At 36.4% G+C, this 17,314-nt stretch overlaps 1 pseudogene; it reads left to right on the top strand.

The window, feature by feature from the left end:
• Nucleotides 1-13,800: 13,800 nt before the first annotated feature.
• On the top strand, nt 13,801-13,913 carry LOC123389411 (annotated as a pseudogene).
• Nucleotides 13,914-17,314: the final 3,401 nt, after the last annotated feature.

Below are 17,314 nucleotides of genomic sequence, written 5' to 3'. Positions count from 1 at the left end.
AAAGAATCCTGGAAATGAAGACAAGAAAGGCTGTAAACATGTTTTGCCTTTCAAAAGACATGTAGAAGATGGTTTTCTTGCAGGATATAGTGCTTCATACTCTGTTTAGTGTCTCCAGGTACACATGTTGTATCCCCTTGATAGCCATCTCAGCCTGTATTAAAAATGGTAATGCAAATACTTCTAGAGATGTCTGGGAGCTTAAACACACACCCCCACCACATACCCCCCCCCCCCAGAAAGAGTTTACTATAGATAAGTAAGCAAGCAAATGGATAAAAAGGCTGGGAAGGACAGAGACAGCATGTTCAATATAAAAATTCAACATGATTTGACCACATACCATAGCAAGTAACCAAATGTAGGAAAAAAAAAAAAAACATGGTTCTCTCTTCACTGTATCTGCTAGAAGAATGATGACATTCTCAGCAATCAGACAGTTGACATTTCACAAAATGTAAATGTCACTCTGAAGGATCACCCAGATTTTATGAAGAACCCCAAAGGAATCCTGCAGAGGCACTTCAATCACATCAGTGTGAAACTCAGTTTCCTTGGAAAGAAAACAAGCAGCTCTGGCTTGATGAATGGTAGGGAAAAAGAAGGAAACTAGCTACTATTTTCACTATCTATTGTGACATACAAGACATGACCAAGGATATTCTGGGTCCGAGGAAGTCTGCCTACGCCCCTGTCCCACCAAGGTGATTATTCAGGAGAGTTTGTGTGTTGTTGAGATTTACGATTTATTGAGAGCCAACATATTACAAGGTTTGGATGAGGTCAGGTATTGGTGGCTTGATATTGAAGCCCAATAAAATGAGTTAATTCCTGAAAGAAATGGCTTGGGGTTTATATCAAATTTAGCTGCCTTGGTTTGTCTAGGCATGAAAGTTAAAAAAATGGAAAGTATCTATTCTCTAAGAAAGCAAGGTGATGAATGAGATGCAGGAATTGTTCAGCTGTAGAAATGAGATATTGGATGATGCCTACTCATTGTATTTTTATTAAACACAACACAATTATAACACCAATACCAAAGAAAGACCTGAAACATACCCCTTTTTGCTAGTTTTATTGATATATAATTGACATTAATTGTACAAGTTGAAGGTGTGCAACATATTTCATATATTTAGCAAGATAATGAACATTTTAGCATTAGCTAACATGTTTCATATCATATGATTTATCATTTCTTTTTGGGGTGAGAATATTTTAAAATCTACCTTCAGCAACTTTCAAGTATATAATACAGTATTATTTACTATAATCACCATGCTATAAATTAAATTCTCAGAATTCATTTTATAACTGGAAGTTTTTACCTTTGACCAACATCACCTCATTCCTTTCACCCCCTCCCCCAGTCTTTGGTAACCATGAGTTTACTCTCTGTTTCTATGAGTTCAACTTTTAGAAAATATGAAATATAATTGAGATAATACAGCAGAAATCATACATTGTCTTTCTCTATTTGCCTTATTTCACTTAGTATAATGCCCATAAATTCTATCCATGTTGTAAATGGTGGGATGTCCTCCTTGTGTATTCTTGTGGTTGAATAATATTCTATTGCATAAATACACATATACTATGTTTTCCTTAATCATTCATCCATTCATAGTTCAGTTGTTTCCATATCTTAGCTATTGTGAATAAAGCTGCAATAAACATGGCGGTACACTTATTTCTTCAAAATCCTGTTTTCACTTCCTTTGGTTATATTCCCAGAAGTGGAATTGCTGGATCATATGGTGGTTCTATTTTTAATTTTTTGTGGAACTTCTAAACTGTTTTCCATGGTGGCTGCATCAATTTATATTCCCATTTCCATCCAAATTTACATTCCCATCAAGAGACAAGGGTTTCTTTTCTCCACATCCTTTCCAACTCATTATCTCTTGTCATTTTGGTGATAGCCATTCTATCTGTGCATCTAAGTTCATTAGGATATTGGCCTGTAATTTTTTCCTGACACTTATTCTTAAAGAACCTACAGTACTATATATAAGGAAGGTTAAAAAAAATCTGATAAGAATCAAGATAGGAAGATGGCAGCAGAGTAGGAGGACCCTAAGCTTCTCATCCCATGAATACACTAGATAACTATGAAATCACCCTAAATACCTGAGAAATTTTCCTGAAGAGTGACAGAGCAAACTCTACAACTAAAGGTAGAGAGGAGGCCATATGAAAGAAGGTAGAAAGAACAGAGATATGGTTTGGGAGAGAAATGGGTTGTGACTACTACTGAGGGTGGGGGAATCACAGTCATGAAGAAGGGTAAGAAACAGATCAGCACTGAGGAGAGTGCACATGGAAAAACAAATTCCCATAGAAACTGGTGGAGGAGCTGAATTTTATGACTTCTGGCAAAAGAAAGTATGGAATTTTAAAGGTTAGTGGGCTCTGCTGGAACAGAGCCCAGAGGCATTGTGCTTCTCTTGGAGACATGGCAGGCAAACAATCCTCAGACATACAGTATGGAAACAGTAATCTGAAGAGCACATTGGACATATAGTGGGGAGGTTATTCACTCATCCTGGAGCACATCCCAGAGAGGAAACATTCAAAAGAATGTTTCCCACGTCTGGGAAAAGGAACTGACAGGTATGTTTTCCTCCCACACCCTTCAGCATAAGAACAGGATCGCCTGTGAGAACCAGTGCAGCAGACATTTGCTACCTCATTTGCTTACATTATGCCACTGCCCCCCTCCTCCCACCATGCTCCAGTGGAACCACCACAGTCCCAGGATGATGGGTTTCCTCCCCCAGACCAGTCAAAACCCCTGCCAACATAATGTCTCTCAATGCAGGAGTTTTATGAAATCTCAGTTCCAATGGCAGTGATAACAGATCCAATTTCACAAACAGACAAGGGTGTGCCTAGTTAAAACACACCATATTCAGGGCGCCTGGGTTGCTCAGTGGGTTCAGCGTCTGCCTTCAGCTCAGGTCATGATCCTGGGGTCCTGGGATCCAGGTCTGTATTGGGCTGTCTGCTCAACAGGGAGCCTGCTTCCCCATCTCTCTGCCTGCCTCTCTGCCTACTTACAATTTCTCTCTCTGTCTCTCTCTCTCTCTCTCTGTCAAATAAATAAATAAAATATTTGAAACAAAACAAAACAAAAATCACCACATTCAGGCTAGGGACAAAACATTGCCTACAACAGGCAAAAAGAGCCTCTGCAGATGAATGGCCTAAAGGATAAAGCAGCCAGGACAAAACAGCAGAGCACCTGCAGCAACACATCAGAGACACTCCTGGAAGTGCCAGGCCCTGGAAAGCAGGGGGCTCACTGCATGGCATTCCAGGACCTCATATTCTTAAGGCCCTTACCCTCAAGAACAGGAGATATAGCTGACTTTCCTACCACAGAGAAACAGGCACAGAGACAAACAAAATCAGGAGACAGAGAAATTTATCTGAAATGAAAGACTAGGACAAGGCCATGGTCAGAGATCTAAGCAAAACAGACATAGGTCACATGCCTGATAGAGAATTTAAAGTAATGAACATAAGGATACTTACTAGACTTGAGAAAAGAGTAGAAGACATTAATGAGCCCCATAACACAGGGACAAGGAATAACATAGGAGAGATAAAGGGCATAATAAGTGAAATGAGAAACACACTTGATGGAATAAACAACAGTATGGAAGATGCAGAGGAACTGATCAGCGACCTAGAAGACAGAGAAATGGAAAATAATTGATTGAATGAGAGAAAAGTAAGTTATGAAAATGAAAATAGATTGAGAGGATGCAGTGTCTCTATCAAAGGTAATAATGTTCGTATTATAGGAGTCTCAGAAGAAAAAGAGAGAAAAAGGGGTAGAAACTTTGTTTGAAGAAATAATAGCTAAAAACATTCCTAATCTGGGGAAAGAAACAGATATCCAGATCCCAGGAGCACAGACAACTCCCACCAAAATCATCAAAAGCAGACACACACCAAGATACATTGTAATTAAATTGGCAAAATATTAATGATATAGAAAAAAAAACCTTAAAAAAACAGCAAGACAAAAGAAGAAAGTAACTTATCAGGGAAAACCCATAAGGCTAGCTGCAGATCTGTCAACAGAAGCATAGCAAGCCAGAAGGAAGTAGCATGTTATATTCAACATGCTGAATGGGAAAAATCTACAGCTAGGATATTGTATCCAGCATCATTCAGAATAATGGAGATAAAGAGTTTTCCACACAAATAAAAAGTAAAGGAGTTCATGACCACTAAACCATCTGTGACAGAAATATTAAAGATGAGTCTTTGAGTGGAAAGGATAGCCCAGAAGTGGTAATATAAATCTGGGAAACACAAAAGCAGCAAAAACTAATATTTCTGTAAAAAATCTGTCAAGGAACTAAAAAAAAAAAAAAAAAGAAAGAAAAAAGTACTCCTTAAACAGCCATCAATTTATCATAGATTGCTATATGCTGAAGATGTTATACACAAACCTAACAATAACCATACATCAATACCTACTAATAACACATAGAATAAAGAATAAAAAAGAAATAAAAAGAAAGAATAAAAAGAAAGAAATCTTAATCTATCACTAAAGAAAATCAGCAAAACTTGAAAGAGAGAAAGACAAGAAAGGATCAAAGAAAATCCTTGGAAACAAACAACAAAACAAATGTTAAAATAACAGTAAATATATATGTATCAATAATTATTTTGAATTTAAATGGACTAAATGCTTCAATCAAAAGACCTAGGGTGGGGAGGTCGGGGTACCAGGTGGTGGGTATTATAGAGGGCATGGATTTCATGGAGCACTGGGTGTGGTGAAAAAATAATGATACTGTTATGCTGAAAATAAATAAATTTAAAAAAATTTATTAAAAAAAAGATCTAGGGTGACAAAATGGATTATAAAAACAAACAAACAAACAAATAAACAAACAAAATAAAAGCCACAAGGTCCATCTAAATGCTGCCTTTAGACCTGAAGACACTGGCAGATTGAAAGAGACAGGATGGAGAAACACCTATCATGAAAATCAATGTCAAATGAAAGCCAAAGGAACAATACTTATATTAGACAAAATACATATTAAAGGCTGTAGCAAGAGACAAAGAGGAACACTGTATAATAAGGGGGACAATCCAACAAGAACACAGAACAACTGTAAACATTTATGCACCCAGCACAGGAGCACTCAAATACATAAAACAGTTAATAACAAACCTAAAGGAACTAATTATAAAATAAATAAGGATAATAAAATAAAAGTAGGGCCTTTAACACTCTACTTAGATCAGTGGACAGATCATCCAAACAGAAAATCAAAAAAGAAACAATAGCTTTGAATGACACTCAACCAAATGGACTAAATACATATATTCAGAACATCCTGTCCTAAGGCAGAAGAATACACATTCTGTTCAAGTGTTCATGGAACATTCTCTAGAATAGATCACATATTACACCAAACAACAAGCCTCAACAAATACAGAAAGATCAAGTTCATACCATGCATCTTTTCTGACCACAATGCTGTATGAAACTACATGTCAACCACAAGGAAATATCTGGAAATATCAAGGAAATATCTGGAAACAGCACAATACACGAAGGTTAAATACCACACAAGTACACAATAAATGGTCAACCAACAAATCAAAGAAGAAACCGAAAAGTACATAGAGAACAAATCGATGGTTGCCGGATGGGGGGCAGCCTGAAAGTGAAGGGATGGAGGATTATCTTTCATGCCAATAGGCCTCAAAAGAAAGCGGAGGTAGCAATTCTCACATAGGATAAATTGGGTTTTAAGCTACAGACTGTAGTCAGAGGTACAGAAGGACACTACATCATTCTTAAAGTGTGTATGCATCAAGAAGATCTAACAACTGTAAATATTTATGCCCCCCAACACGGGAGCAGCCAACTACTTAAGACAACTGTTAGTCAAAATAAAGAGTCATATTGATATGAATATATTAATTGTAGGGGATCGTAACACACCACTCTCAGGAATAGACAGATCATCCAAGCAGAAAATCAATAAAGAAACAAGAGGTTTGAGTGACACATTGGATGTGTCATTTCCCTTCCATGGCCCTGTTTAGAGTTGAAGGATCAAAGGGACTAAATCACGTATCTGGGAGTCACCCAATTAAGAAGCTGCAATGTCAGTACTTGGCCCCAAATTTTTCTGGTCCCAACACCTGTATTCCTAATTACTACTCTTGATACTATATTATTCTGGTTTTCATAGATTAATCCATGGAGTCTCAATTTCCAGAGTCTTTTATCTTAGTCACATTGCAACAGCTTCATTGTGATTGAGTGTATATTGGAAGGCTACTTTGCTTACTTCGAGATGAATCTTTTTTTTTTTTTAAATGTGTGGCCCTTTTATGTCAATTTTGTACAAGCACCTAAGAAGTATTTCAACTGATGCTGGCATTTAAATTAATATGGCATTATTTAAAAAGATGACAGTAATTCAAAACTCTGAAATGTGGAAAGCATACAGTCAAAATAACAGTAACATTGCAGTAAGTATACATTTTTTTTTTACACAGGTGAAATATTCTGCAGATATATGCCAATCCATAGATATCTCTGTTACAGTGAAAATATTTAGACATAGTAGCTACATTTAGATACACTATAGAGAGCCCATGAATGTGAAATATTTACCCAAACTGAAACAGTTTAGTGTGAGACTACATACCCTTGTTTTACTTCTTCTGTTTTTGTTTGTTTGTTTTTTTGGTTAAGATAGGTTTGTTTGTTTACTTATTTATTTATTTATTCATTTATTTGGCAGAGAGAGAGATCACAAGTAGGCAGAGAGGCAGGCAGAGAGAGAAGGAGAAGCAGGCTTTGTGCTGAGCAGAAAACCTGATGTGGGGCTCGATCCCAGGACCCTGAGATCATGACCCAAGCCAAAGGCAGAGGCTTAACCCCCTGAGCCACCCAGGTGCCCCATGTTTTTCTTCTTCCCATTGAGAGGACCATGTGGTTCTTCTCTCTTCTCTTATTGATTTGTTCTATCACATTGATTGATTTGTGAATGTTGAACCACACTTGCATCCCAGGGATAAATCCCATCTGCTCCTGGTGGATAATCTTTTTAATGTACTGTTGGATCCTATTAGCTAGGACCTTGTTGAGAATCTTGGCATCCATGTTCATCAGGATATTGGTCTGAAATTCTCCTTTTTGATGTGAGGGAAGTGGAGAGTAAATGAGGTAATGTATGTGAAGAGGGTGTGCCCACATAGCCCAAGTGCTCTGTAATTATCTGCTCTCCCTATACCATTCTTTTACTTGCTTCTCATATTATGTTCATATAGTCATGTGTAGAAGTATACTATATTCACCCTCTAAAACCATTTCTTACCTACCATGTTTCCAAATCTCTGTGAATTCCATTCAGTTTTCCATCTCATACCTAAAGTATCTCCTCTTGATGGAAATCCTGAATTTCTCCTTATTTGGACCTAAGCATTTCATCCACTTCTGGAATATTGACCAAATCATTTCACCTCCCTATGTCTTGGCTTCTTCCTTTGTAAAATAGAGAATAATGCTTACTTCATGTAATTTGCATTCTAGTGAGGAGACACTAAAAAAAGAGCAATCTATATATATATTTTTCATATATAGTATATTAGCTAGCAGTAAAGGCTAAGGAGAAAAATAAAGCAGAGAAGGCAGATAGGAGGTGTTAGGGTGAAAAATTTTGAAATTTCAGATAAAATGTCCAGGGAAAGTAATGTCTGAGTTAAGACTTGAAGAGAGGGAAGAAATGAGCTCCACAGAAGTCTGGAAGAAGGACAATTGAGGTGAAGGCAATAAAAGCACAAAATTCCAGGCAGTAGTACATCAAGTATATTCAAGGGCCATGGAGGATATGTGGGGCTGGGGGAGTGGATGATGGGTTTGAAGCAATGAAGGCATGGAATTCTCAGGGTCAACTGTATGATCTTGTAGGTCACAACAAGACCTTTGGTAAGAAATAAAGCCACTGGAAGGTTATGAGTATAATACTGACATGGTCTGACTTCCTTTCAATAGAACCTGTGTTGAAAAAAGGAATGCATGGAGCAAAAGCAGAAGCATGTAGTCCAGTCACAATAATATGAGCCAAAATAGTGGTAGTGGAGATATTATAAATGACTGAAGGTAGAAGGACATATGTTGCATTTCAGATACGGAGTGTGGTAAAGATAGAGAAGTTAAGTTGCAAACAATTGGAAGGATTGTCATTTACCTAAAATACGTAAGACTGTGGTAGGATCAAATTTGATAGGAAAAAAAGAAATATCAAAATCTTGGTTTCAGGTAATTTAAATTTTAAATACTTATTAAATAAGCATGTTGAGTTCTTGTGAAATATCTGACATGGGGATGCACATTTGAGGGTCTCCCATTCAATTAATGTTGTCTTAATGTTAAGTCCTGTAAGAAAAGGTGGCACAAGTGAAGGAGTAATTGAAGACAGTTTCATGAAAGGCACCAACAGGTATTGTCATCAACACTCATAGTATAAAGACAGTGGGGAGCTGTTGTAAGAATCCAGGAAGAACTGTAGTCATGGGAACAGCATTGCCCAAAAGGAGCAGTGGTCTTAGATAAAGGGACAAGGCAATATTACCAGCAGACCACATGCCCTCTGACCTCCTGCTGGTATTTCCTAATTACTGAACACAGCCAGAAGCCAGAGGCGGGAGAGCCTACATGTTGCAGTCCATGGAGGTCAGCTCTTCAGGGAAAGGAGAGGAGTGGGAAAGGGCAGAGAGGGAATAATGAAGGGCAAATTGAGAATATTAGAAACCATGGAATTGTGTAGGGAGCATATGTATATAGAAACAAGAAGTCCAATGACTGAGTCATGGGCCTTCTAATAAATCAAAAGAAGACTAGCAAGGGAGTCTATGAGAATCGAAGAGGGGAAGTTGGAACAGCCGGTTACAGTAGAGAAATGGCTGCAAGGGCTTCTCCTGAGTTCCAAACTCACACCAGCCTACTCTCTCTTTGCAAATTGACAGATTTATCTAAGGCCACTGGGTCACATTTTCTTCATTTATGAAAAGATAGCATCACGAATTGAGGAAGTTTCCCATCTGTGTGATCAACTACAATGAACAAAATATAAAGTGCCAAGAAGTAGGTTTTGAGAATAGTCTGCACCTGAATGAGCTTGCAAAGTTATCTAAGCAATCTGTGCCTCAGCTTCTACCAGTGAAAGGAACATGTCTGTTCTGGAAAGATGAAAAAATACATAGTGAGTTGTTCAGAAATGTGTAGATGTGATATAGTGGTGCAATTAGGTCACTGTGTCCTTCTTTTGCCTGACATATTAGTAAAAGTATTACTCAGGACAATAACAACAACATCCAAGTCAAAGTCAATGGGTTTTAGCTCAACTAAGTTCATCAAATGCTGCTTTAAGGAGGTATTTTGAGACTTCTCAGAGCTTTCAATATGTTAAGAAGTATTATGATTACCTAAAAGAGAAAAAAAATATATGTCATGATCCCAAAGTAATGTAGCACTGAAATCTCCTTTTCAGGGAGCATTTCATAGGCCAGATGCTTCAAACAACAACTGTAGAAACACTGCATTAGGTTATTTTTTGTTGGACTCCCAACAAGTTAATGAGGTCATGATCTCATTAACAATAGTTAAATCATACTGAGTGTATCTTCTGGACCGGGCAAGATAATGAGGACCTAACATATGGAGTACAAGGGCTAGTGAGGAGCAGACCTCTAACCCTGAGCAGAGGGTCAGCTGTGTGACAGTGCAGCCTTCCACTACCCCCTTACATTGGAGGTAATACCAGCAATAGAAGCCTAGGGTGAAGTGAGGAGAAGTAAAGTAGTGAAAATACTTCTATAAGTGCTTTTCTAATTTTTAAATTTTTAATTTCAGTATAGTTAACATACAATATAATGATTTAGCACTTCTATACATTTATTAATGCTCATCATAAATGTACTCTTAATCCCCATTATCTGTTTCACCCCTCCACCCACCTCCACTCTGATAACCATCAGTTTTTTTCTCTATAGTTGAGTTGGTTTCTCCCCGCCCACCCCCTTTGGTAATTTGTTTTCCTTCATAAATTGTACTTATAAGTGAAACCATATGGCATTTGTTTTTCCATGACTGACTTATTTCACTCAGCATTATAGCCTCTAGATCCATGCATGTCTGCAAATGGCAAGATTTCAATTTTTATAGTTGAGTATTATTCTATTGTTTGTATCTATCTATCTATTTATTTATCTACCTATCATCTATCATCTAGCTATCTAGCTATCTAGCTAGGTTAGCTATCATCTATTACCAATGGACACTTGGGCTGCTTCCAGAGTTTGTCTATTGTAAATAATGCTGCAGTAACCATTGAGATGCATGTATACCTTTGAATTACTGTTTTTAAATTCTTTGGGTAATATCCACTAGTGGAGTTACTGGATCATAGGGTAGTTCTATTTTTAAAAAAATTTTTAGGAACCTCTATACTGTTTTCCACAGCAGCTATACCAGTTTGCATTCCCATCAGTGGTGCACAATGGTTCCTTTTTCACCACATCCTTGCCAACACTTGTTTCTCATGTTGTTGATTTTGGCTGTTCTGGCAGGTGTGAGCTGATATCTCATTGTGGTTTTGATTTGCAGTTCCCTGATGAGGAGTAGTGTTGAGCATCTTTTGGGTGTGTTGGTCCTTTCTATGTCTTCTTTGAAGAAATACCTGTTCATGTCTTTTGCCATTTTTTAATTGGATTATTTGTTTTTATGGTGGGGAATTGTATATTTTCTATATAGTTTGGATACTAACCCTTTATCAAAAAAATGTCATTTGCAAATATCTTCTCCTATTCAGTATGTTCTTTTTTAAGTTTTATTGATTGCTTCCTTCAGCATGCAGGAGATTTTTATCTTGATGAAGTACCAGTTGTTTATTTTTGCTTACTTTCCCTGACTTCAGGAGACATATCCAGAAAAATTTTCTGCAACAGATGTCAGAGAAATTACTGGCTGTGCTCTCTTCTATGATTTTTTTTTGTGATTTCCCCAGATCTCACATTTAGATCTTTAATCCATTTTGAGTTTAGTTTTGTGATAATATTTTGTACAAAGCTGTCCACTTTTCCCAACACCATTTGTTGAAGAGAGTGTCTATTTCTTACTGGATATTTTTTACTGCTTTGTCAAAGATCAATTGGCCATATAATTGTGAGCTTATTTCTAGGCTCTCTATTATGTTTCATTGTTCTGGTGTCTATTCTTTTTTTCCTTTTTTTGCCATTATCCTACTGTCTTGATTACTACAGTTTTGTAGTGTATTTTGTTATTTAGGGTTGTGATACCTCTAGTTTTATTCTTTTTTTTTCCAAGTTTGCTTTGGTTATTCAGGGTTTTTTGTGCTTCCATACAGATTTATTTATTATTGTGTTATGTTAGTCACCATACACTACAACATTAGTTTTGATGTAGTGTTCCAAGATTCATTGTTTACATATAACATACAGTCCTCCATGCAATACATACCCTCCCCACCATCAGGCTCACCCATCCCCCTCTCCCCCCTCTAAACCCCTCAATTTGTTGCTCAGAGTCCACAGTCTCTCATGGTTTGTCTCCACCTCCGATTCCCGCCCCCCTTACCTTTCCTTCTCCTAATGTCCTCCATGTTATTCCTTATGTCCCACAAGTAAATGAAACCACATGATAATTGACTTTCCGTGCTTGACATATTTCACTCAGCATAATCTCCTTCAGTCATCCCAACCATGTTGATGCAAAATTTGGGTATTCATCCTTTCTAATGGCTGAGTAATATTCCATTGTTATATGGACCATGTCTTTTGTATCCGTTCATCTGTGGAAGGGCATATTCATTCTTTCCATAGTGTGGCTATTGTGGAAATTGCTACTATGAACACTGGGATACATATATCCCTTCTTTTCACTACATCTGTATCTTTGGGGTAAAGGTGCTACCCAGTAGTAGAATTCCTTGGTCATAAGGTAGCTCTATTTTTAATTTTTTGAGGAATCTCCACACTGTTTTCCAAAGTGGCTGCACCAACTTGCATTCCCACCAACAGTGTAAGAGGGTTCCCCTTTCTCCATATCCTCTCCAACACTTGTTGTTTACTCTCTTATTAATTTTGGCCATTCTAACTGGTGTAAGGTGGTATCAGTGTGGTTTTGATTTGAATCTCCCTGATGGTTAATGATGATGAACATTTTTTCATGTTAGATTTTATTTATTTTATTTTATTTTAATTAATTTTTTATTTTTTATAAACATATATTTTTATCCCCAGGGGTACAGGTCTGTGAATCACCAGGTTTACACACTTCACAGCACTCACCAAAGCACATACCCTCCCCAATGTCCATAATCCCACCCCCTTCTCCCAAACCCCCTCCCCCCAGCAACCCTCAGTTTGTTTTGTGAGATTAAGAGTCACTTATGGTTTGTCTCCCTCCCAAATAGATTTTATTTTTTATAGCAGTTTCAGGCTTACACAATTGAGCAGAATGTACAGAACATCCCCCAAGTAGGTTTCTTCCTGTCAAAATGGCTTTTCCTACCATTAACATATTTCCTTAGGGTGATACATTTGTTACCATTAATGAACCAATATTAGTACATTATTATTAATTAAGGGCCATAGCATACAACTAGGTGAACTCTTTTTGAGTTGTACCTTTTATGAGTTATGACATATCTGTAATGCTGTGTACTCCCCATTTCAGTAACAAGCAGAATAGTTCCAGTGCCCTAAAAATCTTCTGTGCTCCACCTACTTATTCCTCCCTCCTCCCAACCTCTAGCAAACAGTGTTCTTTTTACAGTCTTCATAGTTTTACCCATTCCAAAATGTCATATGATTGAAATTCACACAATATATGGCCATTTTAGACAGGAAGATTTCACTTATGCAGTGTGCTTTCAATATGTAAATTCAAATAAGTTTATTCTATTGTCATTTATTTGAATTATAGTTTTTTATTATAATATAATGGACATACAGTATTGTATTAGTTTCAGGTATACAATATAGTGATTCAACAATTCTATACAGTACTCAGCATGACAAGTATAGTCACCATCTGTTACCATATAACATTATTACAATATTATTGACTATATTCCCAATGCTGTACTTTTTTATCATCTCTGTGAGTTATTTATTATAGTATTAAATATTTGCCTAGTTTCATTGCTTTAGTGTTTTTATCAGAAAAGTTCCATATTACTTATGTTGAGCTCTCTTGAATGTCTTCTTTTTTTTTTTCCCACAAGGAATTCTACCAAACATTTATTTTCTTTTTTTATGGTCAGTTAGTTTTTGATGTAGGGTTCAATGATTCATTAGTATGTCTTCTGTATGTATTCCTTTTTACTCATGCCCTTTTTTATTTTTTTCTCCATTTGTATTTGATAATTGTACGCTTCCCTTTTTTGTTTTCTCTTTCTTTTATAGTGTTTACCATAATATTCATCACCATTAGTTTTTTTTTTTCCATTTTAAACCCTTTTGAAATATTAGGCTAGAGTTTTTGTCTTTAGTTTGGTTTCCCAGAAGGAAACCATGAGAAGAGGATTCAGGTGAAACAGTTTATTTGAAAGATGGAAGAAACACATGGGGGGGGGGATAATGGAAGTAAGTGAGGCAAAAGAAGGAAACAGGCAACTGAGTGCATTATCAATAATATCTTTCTGGATAACTAGAGCATAGTCCTCCTGGAGAACTTCAGACACTAAAGCAAAGATGCTCTCCAGAATGATTGGGCATTTGAACATGCTCACTTCAGCAGCAAATGTACTAAAAATTGGAATGATACAGAGAAGCTTAGTATAGCACCTGTACAAGGATGGCATGCAAGATTGTGATGTACTCGATAAAGGGTGTTTGAGTTAGGTATTTTTAAATTCCCATTATTGATTGAGGGTTGTTCCAGGAGAGCTTTCATTCCAAGGCACTTCTCAAACTCTGGAAGTAGAGAAGCAGAGCTCTAGGAGCCAGAAAAATGTCCATGGCAATGACACAGAGATGCTGAAAGTGGGGCAGGCAGATGCCAAACATGGTGGGGCAGGGGTATCCACAGTGTCACATTTTTCATCACATGAAAATTTCATCACATTTTTCATCTTTACATTTCATATTTTATATTTCTCCTTGTCACCTTTTTTCTTGTAGGTTTTATTATTTGTTGGCATGCTATTCAGTTAATATAAACATTTTCCTAAGTCATTGCTTTATTCTATTAGGAGAATCCCTATGTGGAAGCAGCAATAGTTCAGAGTAGCTCTCAACTTTATGGCTCAAGGCACACTCTTAAAAAAAAATAGAAGTATTTTGGGGTACCTGGGTGGCTCAGTAGATTAAAGCCTCTGCCTTCAGCTTGGGTCATGATCCCAGGGTCTTGGGATCGAGCCCCACATTGGGCTCCCTGCTTGCAGGAAGCCTGCTCCCCTCCCCCCCCCCTCTGCCTGCCTCTCTGCCTGCTTGTGATCTCTGTCTGTCAAATAAATAAATAAAATATTAAAAAAAAATAAAAGTATCTTAAAATATTAAAAATAGCCACTTCTGTGTTCTGTGGAATTAAGTCTAATTCCAGAAGGCTTCTAATCTTTGTCTTTCTTTGGGTCAGAGTTCTACATCACTTCATTTTCCTTTTATAGTACTCTTTCTACATATGCCATACCTTTTTTCTCCTTACATCTTTCCAATTTCTAAACAATCTTTTTCCTATGACCCAGCTTAATTTAGGTCTTGGTACCATGTATTATTCTTTGGGGTAGAACTTTGTCCTTTGGAAAGGAAATGTATGATCTTTCTGGGATCTCAAGTGTTTTGGGCTGCTAAACTGCATCCCATTTAATGTTTCCCCATAAATTTCATACTTACTTGCAATGAGAAGCCTGTGAGGACTTTACTAAATAGCACTAGTTTATCTCAGATTTGCTCATCAGATTACTGCTTAGTTTTCAGTTTTTTTTTTTGTTTTTTTCTTACAGTGGGGGTGGTATTTATCATTATTGTGTTTCTAGATTTTATTCTATACTTCAAACTTCTGTGCCATTATGGAACAATGACTGGTTCTATGTATAGCTGGTGGCTCTTTGTATTTGGTCATGCCTTCCCCTAGTCTAGGTTTCATTGGGATTTCTTTCACCTAATTTGGTTGAAACTGTTAGATATTTGTTACCCTCCTACCTTTCATTTTGTTATCTGAGTTTCTCTGTTTAGTTTTCATAAATGTATTTGGAAGTATCAAAAGCACAAATAGGCAAAAAAAGCATATGATGTTACCACACTCTTGCTGCCAGAATTTCTCAATTCTTCTTGGGTATGTTTTGGTAAGATTATTTTTTTCAAGAAATTGTAAACTAAATAAATTTTATCTGAATTTTTACAGAATAAGAACAAAGATTTTAAAAATATCCTCTTATTATTTTTTAAATTTCTTCAGTATTTGTAGTGATGCTTCATATTTTATTTCTTTTTTTTAATATAATTTTTTATTTTTTATAAACATATATTTTTATCCCCAGGGGTACAGGTCTGTGAATCACCAGGTTTACACACTTCACAGCACTCACCAAAACACATACCCTCCCCAATGTCCATTATACCACCCCCTTCTCCCAAACCCCCTCCCCCCAGCAACCCTCAGTTTGTTTTGTGAGATTAAGAGTCACTTGTGGTTTGTCTCCTTCTAAATATTGATTATGTGTGATGTATTTTTTACTAAACATTTATTTTACTTTATTTTATTTTGTTTTATTTATTTTATTTTTTACTGTATTATGTAGTCACCATACAATACATCATTAGTTTTTGATGTAGTGTTCCATGATTCATTGTTCGTATATAATACCCTACGCTCCAAGCAAACCATGCGTTCCTTAATACCCATCACCAGGATCAACTATCCCCCTATGCCTTTCCCTTTTAAAACTCTCCATTTGTTTCCCAGAGTCCATAGTCTCTCAAGGTTTGTCTCCCACTCCAATTTCTCCCCCTTCATTTTTCCTTCTCCTAATGTCATCCATGCTATTCCTTATGTTCCACAAATAAGTGAAACCATATGATAATTGATTTTCTCTATTTGACTTATTTCACTTAACATAATCCCCTTCAGTATCATCCAAGTTGATGCAAAAGTTGGGTATTCATCATTTCTGGTGGTTGAATAATATTCCATTGTATATATGGACCGCATCTTCTTTATCCATTCAACAGTTGAAGGGCATCTTGGCTCCTTCCAGTTTGGTTAACGTCATGGCTTCTATGAACATTGGTGTGCATATGGCCCTTCTTTTCACTACATCTGTATTTTGGGATAAATGCCCAGTAGTGCAATTGCTGGGTCATAGGGTAGCTCTATTTTTAATTTTTTGAGGAATCTCCACACTGTTTTCCAAAGTGGCTGCGCCAATTTACATTTACACCAATAGTGTAAGAGGGCTCCCTTTCTCAACAACTTCTTCAACATTTGTTGTTTCTTGCCTTGTCAGTTTTTGTCATTCTAACTGGTATAAGGTAGTACCTCAATGTGTTTCTTATTTTAATTTCCCTGATGGCTAATGATGATGAGCACACTCCAACATTGACCACAGCAATTTTTTTTAAGACATGTCTCTAAAGGTAAGGGAAACAAAAGCAAAAATGAACTTTTGGGACTTGATGAAGATAAATAGTTTCTGCACAGCAAGGGAAACAGTCAGCAAAACAAAAAGGCAACCCACAGAATCGAAGTTTTTTGCAAATGACACTACAGACAAAGGCTGAGAAACAAGTTTGCAAATTTTTCCAAATCCTTATATTTTTCTATGAACCATGAGTTAATTTTCAAGAAAATAGTAATTTTGTATTTATCTTTTGTCATTGATTTCTAAATTAATTGTATTTTATTTAAAAACATGCTTTATATTATTTCATTCCTTTGAAATTTATTGAGATAGGCATTAAGACAGCATTACATTTGTTAATATTTTACATAGTTTTGCAAAAAAATCTATTCTGTATTCACTGAATGAAATATTCAATTAATGTCCTTACATAAATAAGGTCAATTTTGTTAATAATATTGCTCAAATTTTCTACGACTTCACTGTTATTTTGTTATGTTCATTTTTTACAAATGAATGTTTCAAAGTCTTTTTTAGTGAATTGGACACTTTTTCATTCTATAGTATCAATTTGATCCCAAGTAATAATATTGCCTCAAAGTTTGTTAAAGTCCTACCAATTTTGTTAGATTAAAATATAGTTGTATCACTTTCCCTTTGGGGTGCCATTTCAGATG

Source organism: Mustela putorius, unplaced genomic scaffold (genome assembly GCF_011764305.1).
Source record: "Mustela putorius furo isolate JIRA1106 unplaced genomic scaffold, ASM1176430v1.1 tig00003972_pilon_pilon_pilon, whole genome shotgun sequence".
NCBI classification, from domain to species: domain Eukaryota; kingdom Metazoa; phylum Chordata; class Mammalia; order Carnivora; family Mustelidae; genus Mustela; species Mustela putorius.
Note: the sequence above shows the minus strand (reverse complement) of the source record. Positions and strands in the feature narration are given on the sequence as shown.